The following is a 7540-nucleotide window of genomic DNA, read 5'->3' on the forward strand; positions in this document are numbered from 1 at the left end:
CACTTGGCCAACTGACTTGAAGAGATCTCTATTTTTTCCCATCTCCAAAGAAGGGTGATCCAACAGAGTGTGGAAACTATAGAAGTTAGACTGTAGGAAGAAAACTGTGGCAGGATTCTCAGAAGTAACCACCTGCAACATGCAGATGACACAACCTTTGTGCCCAAGCTTCAGATACTATTGAGAAACTTCTGGACAGCTAGTTGCACTTCATCTAGACTTGCGTTTCCTTTCTCCAATAAGAGTTCAGTATTTCTTGGATGGTAGTTTAACAAAAAAGCAGTTTGTAACCTGCAGGTATTTGAGAGCTTTTTATACATAAATCACTATCTGATGGTGAAATGGGGTGAGCACATTTCCAACTCACCAAGATACATTTTCTGTACTCCTAACTTACAGTGGAGGGAGCACTGGTAGCCTAGTCAGTAGGGAGCTACACTGCCAACTCAAAGGCCACTGATTTGAATACATCAAATACACCATGGAAGAAAACAATCTCCTCCTCTGTGATTTCCAGACTCTGCGCTGGTGGCTGAGGGATTAAGGAACTGTGCTGCTGACAGAAAGGCATAGTTTGATTCCCCCTCCTCCTACGCAATGCAATGCCTCTGAAGCCAGCAGCTATGAGTCAGTTCCAACTGGTGGGCAAATAACAACAATCAAGACCCACTAGAGGATCAGCTGTGGATCTTTTCAGACTCATCGGGAATGAGAGAGAGATCACAGTGAGCTTTTAAGACTATGAAGGTGCATGGAGAGCTTAACAACAAGGATGTAGATCATCTATTGCCAAAGACTCTTGGGTGTTTCTTGCTCTTTCACTCACTCCCACTTTGTATTACCCTCTTTCCTGTTTCTGTCCTGATGATCATATTACAGAAACTAAGGGTGGTCGAGCCAATGACACAGACAGCAGAAAAGTCTGGAAGAGATTAATTTAAGAGAGAGTGAACGTTCCTCACTGCCCCACTTTACCAGGATTGCTGGAGTTCCTAACTCCAGCCCTTCACAGTCCCTCTGACTCTTACTCATTTCCAAGTGTCTTCAAGTTCCTATGACTCTGGGAGTGTCCTAACAACTTCAATAAATTATTTTCTGCTTAAGTTGGTTTTATTTTTAATCTAATCCATTTTTGCTTATTTGGGACTCTATGTACAATAGAATAAAATCAAACCTGGATACTACACTGACTTCAAAATTGTTTCTGTGCTTGAATGAATTGTTGCAACCACTGTGTCACTCCATTTCGCTGAGACTCTGAGCGTCTGTCAGCTTTTCTACTTACAAGTTTGTCAGACCATTAGCATCAGACTAACGTGGTGGCATAAAATAAATGATCCATACTGCTACCCCATTATCAAGGAATAAACAAGAATTAAAGGGAAACGAAAATTGTGGCTTTGCTTAGTTATGTGTCTCAAGCAGAGAGTCTGTTGTACAGTTAACAAGGATTCTTTTTTGAAAAATAAAAAAGCAGGCGAGCTCTGGTGGCCTAGTGGCAAGAAGCTGCACTGCAATCCCAGAGGTGCATGGTTCAAATCCACCAAATGCTTTGCTGGAGAAGGAGGGACAATCTCTTCCTGTACCAGTCAGATCGGATTTGACAGTACACACAAAAAATAATAACTTTTAAAAAATTTAAAAAATAAAAAAGCAGCAAGGGGCATGTCAATAGAAAGATTAGACATTTCTAATGCAGATTAGAGGAGTTAGTCATGGAGTGAAAAATCCTCCTAATGGCCCATTTGAGGTACTTTAGGAGAAAATAAACCACAGCTGGGAATCCCTCAATGGCCTTACTTCCCCGCCCCTCCTTCTGCAATCACAAATGGAGAAGCTGAGCAGAAGGAACACAATACACAGCCAGCGAGTATATCAAACGAGATTTAGGAGACACTCAAAAAACCTAGGGGCTGCAACATCTTTCTTCTGTGGCCGAGAGGTAGATCCCTCTATCATAACATCTGATAGCTAATGCACTGAGGTCCTTCTCTGCTTTTTCGAAAGGCAGTGAAAAGTGAAGGAACAGCACTGCAATCCCAGAGGAGTGCAGTTCAAATCCACCAGATGCTCTGCTGTAGAAGGAGGGGCAATCTCCTCCTGTACCAGCCAGATCTGATTTGACGGTACACACGTACAAAAAAAAAAAATAAAATTTTAAAAAGTGTTTTTAAAAAATTTTTTAAAAAGGGTGAGGGAACAAACAGAAATGTCTTAGGGAAAGTGCAGCTGGACTGCTCCGTGGAAACAAGGATACTGAAATTGTATCTTGTATCTCATACTTGGGCATGTTGCTAGAAAAGGTGTTGGAATGGGACATGATGCTTGAAAAGGTGAAGGGTCAGCAAAAGAAAGGAAGATCATCAACCAGATAGATTGGCACAGTGACTAGCAATGGGCTCATTGTATCAGAAAGGATGAAAATGGCACAGGATAGGACAGGGTCATTGCTAGTCTACTCAATGACCTTAGCACCTAAGGACAACAGGGTAATTAGCTAATCCAGAGGCTGAATGCCTCCTTCTTGTCTATGATGCTGCACTGAAAACCCAAAGTCACAGGGTTTGAATCCACCAACTGCTCCTGAAAGAAGGCTGGGCAATCTCCTCATATGCAAATTTATAGCCTCTAAAAATTTGTTGGCAGGTGAGCTATGAGTTGGTTCCAACTTGACAGCAGATAACAACAATGTGACTGTGAAACATTTAGCGAAACAATTAGTAAAGAACAGTTTAAAGTTCTCTAAAAGGTATTCAGAGAAAGGAATACATTTAGAACAGAGAAGCCAAATTCCCACTTCATGATAATGGAGACAGGTCAGAATTGACTCACAGCTAACTCTCCACTGGGGTTCAGAGGTTGCAAATGGCATGAGAAGAGACTGTCCATCTCCTGGGGAGCCACTGGATTCTAAGTGCCTGGGAGCTGTGGTCTTTGGGTAGCAGTACAATTCTTTAAGGCCTACGTGACTAGAATTAAAAACAAAACAGAAAATAAGACCCCAAAACGAAAAGCCCAGCTTAGTGATTTTATAAATGTGTTCTTTCACCTGTTGTGTTATATGCTGTCATGTTGCCTATGACTCATGTTGATCCAATGTACAAGAGTTCTGAATTCTGCCCTGTCCTGAGCCAGACTCATCATCTCTGACAGACCCAGTCCCACTTCTCCAGTCACTGAGTCAATTTATCTCATCCTGGTTCTTTCTCTCCTGCGCTGTCCCTCCACCCTTCCAAGCATGATGTCCTTCTTCAAAGAAGGATCCCTCCTGGCCATGTGCCCAAAGTATGTGAGACAGAGCTTCAAAATCCATGCCTCCAGGGAGCAGCTTGATTTCATCCTCTCCAGGACAGACCTGTTTATTCTCCTGGCAGTCCATGGTATCTTCAGCACTCTTCTGCACCACATTTATTAAACATAAATTACATTCAAATGTCACAGTTCAAGTTTTATATTGTTGTTGCTTACTTTTGAGTTAGAATTGACTCATAACTTGTGCTCCAGGGGGTTTTCAGAGGCAGTAAATCACACAGGAGACTGCCCATTTTCTCCCTGAGGAGCTGATGATTCAAACCTTGTACCTTTGTTATGGCAGTGCAGCCAACACCTTACCACTAGGCTACCACAGCTCCCTTAGGTTTTAGTATTGTTATTGTTAAGTGGTGTTGAGGAATAGCATGTTTGTGGAATGAACTTTCACCATCCTTGCCTTAAAATAGCACTCTGGCTGCCTCTTCTCCAAGACCTGTTTGTTCTTTTGGCAGTCTATAGTATATTCTGTACTATTCTTCATACCATGGTTCTAAGGCATCAATTACTTTTTCTGTCATACTTACTCATTGTACAACTCTCAGTTGGATAGTAAGTGATCTGAAAGATCATTATTTGAATCAGGTGCACCTTAGTCCTCAAACTAGTATCATTACTCTTCAATAATTTGGCGAGATCGCTGACTGCAGACTCCCCCCATACGTTTCCTGATCTCCTAGCTGCTGGTATCAAGTGTACTGACTGTGGACCCAAGTTAAAGTTGTTGAGAGTTTCAATATTTTCTTCATCTATCATGAATTTCCCTATTGGTCTAGAATTTTTTGTTTTCCTGACAATGATATGCAATTCTTATTGAAAGGTGCAGTCTTTGATCTTCTGAAGTGTTTTAATCACTCCTCACTTTCAGCAAGTAAGGTGTGTCATCTGTATTCTTAAGGTTATTGATGAGCCTTCCTCCAAAACCAGCAGCTTTACACATGGACCTAATCAGATGGACTGCATAGGAATCAGATTCTGCATCTGTGGAAAGAATTGTTAGAGAAGCTATCAGTAGTTAAAACCAGACCAGGTGCTGACTGTGGAACTGACTCATGTTTAAGTTCCGTTTGAAACTGAAGAAAATTAAGTCCATGAGAACCAAAATGTGCTCTTCAGTCTTTCACACCTGAATTTAAAAATCATCCTAAGAATAGGTTTGTAGCACTGAACAACCAGTGACTGAAGATCAGATGACTTGTGGGATGACATCAAGGATATCATCCATGACGAGTGCAAAAGGTTAGTCTGAAGATAAAAAACCAAAATGGATGTATGGAGACCCTGAAACTTGCACTTGACCATCAAGAAGCCCAAACAAAAGGAAGACATGTTGACGTAAAAGAGCTGAATGGAAGAGTTCAACTGATAGCTCAAGAAGACAAAGCAAGGTATTATAATGGAATGTGGAAAGAGCTGGAATTGGAGAATAAAAAGGGAAGAATTTGCTCAGTATTTGTCAAGCTTAAGAACTGAAAAACAAATGCAAGCCTCGAGTTGCAAGACTTTGGCAGACACTGAAATATTTCATGAGGTATCATATGATCAAGAGCCAAATAAGGAAGTTAAATTTACAATGACAGCATTAGTAAAACATAGTTTTATACTGTTGTTGTTGTGTACCATTGACTTGATACTGACCTATAGCTGACCCTCCGGTGGGTTTTCAGAGGCAGTTAAATCACACTGATTAATAGTTAAATTCTCCCATGGAGCATCTGGTGTCCAGCACAGCTTCTTGCCACTAGGCCACTCAAGTTAGGTCTCTATTAGGCCAATATAAGTGAATCTCAAACTCAATATATTAATGCTGAATTAATCTTTTCCTCTCAAACAGGCTATTTCTTTGTCTAGGTTGTCCTCAACATCCTTCACATATTGAGTAAACCTTTGACCACTTTCCTATCCACTGCCATCGAGTTAATTATGTCCCATATTAGGGTTTTTGAGGCTTCCTCTATGGAAACAGAAAGCTGCTTCTTCCACAAAATGGTTGGGGGGTTTGAACTGCTGAATATTTGGTTATTAGCCTAACACTCAACTCACTGCACTATCAGGGCTCCTTCTAGGCCAGGTCAAATATCTTGTCTAAGACATTCTCCTCAATATCCAAAAGTAAAAATGTAAAATCAACTTGCACGTGTCTGGGATAAATGAATGGACTGAGATGTACACACATTAGATTGTTTAAAAGATTGAGAGGCAAAGCCAGGAAGTGCCTTTAGACATTACAGCATTCATGAGTTATAAAGGGAGATTTAAAAAGCCACATACATATACCCAGTCTAAGGCCTATATTAAGAAAAAAGCTGAAAAGTCTTGTGCTCATTTACAGGCTTAGTGTTAGCCTGTGTTAAAGAATGTCCAAAAAGAGTCAATTCTCAAAGGCCAGCAGAGGAGTTTGATTTTTGTAAGCTCCTTGCTTTATTAAAAACTGAACTTTTGTGCATCACTGAAGACTGTCAAGAGAGTGAAGACAGCCACAGAAAAGGAGAAAATAGTTGCAAATAATTTATCTGGTACAGGTTTAATATCTAGAATATATAAGGAATTGCCACAACTCAAAAAGTAAAATATAAACAATACAATTAACATACATGTATAACATCTGATCAGATTGAGCAAAAAACCCCAAAACCTGTTTCCCTTAACTCAATTCCAATTCGCAGCAAGACAGAGAAGTGGGTTTCCAAGGCTTTAATATGTACAGGAAAAAAGCCCTTGTGAGCCTAGTGGATTGAAAGCAATGCTACCAAGCCAAAGGTGGGTGACTCTAATCCGTGACCCTAAGGCCTGTTTTTCATTGTTTTCATTCAAACAGTCTTCTAGGATGTATAGCCCTGGTGTGTCCACTTGCCGTACAGAGGTAACTCGTGGTCACTGTGAAGCTGAACACTGTGACACTGATGTGTCAAACACGGTAACGGTTAGCCATGGTGGACAGTATTTGGTGGCACTCCCCGCTTGAAATAAGCTTGGAAGCAGGAGTGGCATCCACTTCCATAAATAGCCTGCCTCCAGAAACCCTATGAACCTGGGGAAAGGATGAAAGGCACCCAAGTGTCGAGTACTTTCATTCATAGGGTTGCTATGAGTCGCCTCGACGGCACTTCACCACCACCACCTACTGGTATAGTGGATTTCATGTTGGGCAACTAACCAAAAAGTCAGTGATTCAAATCCACTAGAATCTCTGTGGACCAAGATGAAAGTTTGCTCCAGTGGAAATTTATAACCTTGGTAACTCTGGGATGGAAAAGTTGTCTAACAATGGAAAGTTGTTGACTCAATGACACTGAGTTTCATTATAACACCAGATTGCCACATCTCTCCCCCACAGAGAACCTGGTGGGTTCAAACTGGACCACACCACCAGAGTTCCTCTCTAACCCTATCGATCCTATAAACTGTTAGACTTGTTCAATATACACCAACTCAGAGGTCTAAATAGGGATTATTGGCAGCTTTTCACTTACAAAAGCTGTCATTTTGCCTAGTTTCAAGGTATCAAGGACATTATGTAGCAAAAAAATTATCCTCAGGACTTCCAACATTGCATACGGAAACAATTACTTGTAGGAGACAAAGTCTCCTGCTAAGATTAATGATCAAAGGCTCAAAGCAGCAATACATCCCTGCTTTTCTCTCATAGGATCAACTGCAAATAAATTTGGACTGTCTTCTGGTAAAACTGACTTCTATTTGCCATTCTTGCATTTAAGTAGCAATTGGTTAACTTTGTCAAAGGAAACTTAGAATTAAGGAAGGTATCTTATAAGAAATTTGAACGAGTAAGACTTTTGAGATATATTTTAAAAGAGGAATGAATCAGATAATAGTTCCTGCTGAGTCAACTCATGTTAAGACCATTCTCTTATGCAGCCATGACCTTTCAGAAACCAGTCACGAGGCATTTCTTCTTAGATGCTTCAGAGGGAGTTCCAACCAGGAACCTCTTATTGAGAATCTAACATCTAACCATTTGTGCTTCCCAAACACTTCAGAATCAGAGGATAAATCCCTATAGAAGATGCTGTGAAAACTAAGTCATTAAAAGTTCATATACATTCCTCAAAAAGTTGCAAATAGAGATACCATTTGACCCAGCAATTCCACTACTAGGAATATACCCCGAAGAGACCATAACTGACATCCAAGCAGATATATGCACACCCATGTTTATTGCAGTTTTGTTCACAATAGCAAGGAGTTGGAAACAACCTAAGTGCCCATC

This window comes from Elephantulus edwardii, unplaced genomic scaffold (genome assembly GCF_000299155.1).
Source record: "Elephantulus edwardii isolate Elephantulus edwardi_28Jun2011 unplaced genomic scaffold, EleEdw1.0 scaffold00163, whole genome shotgun sequence".
NCBI lineage: Eukaryota > Metazoa > Chordata > Mammalia > Macroscelidea > Macroscelididae > Elephantulus > Elephantulus edwardii.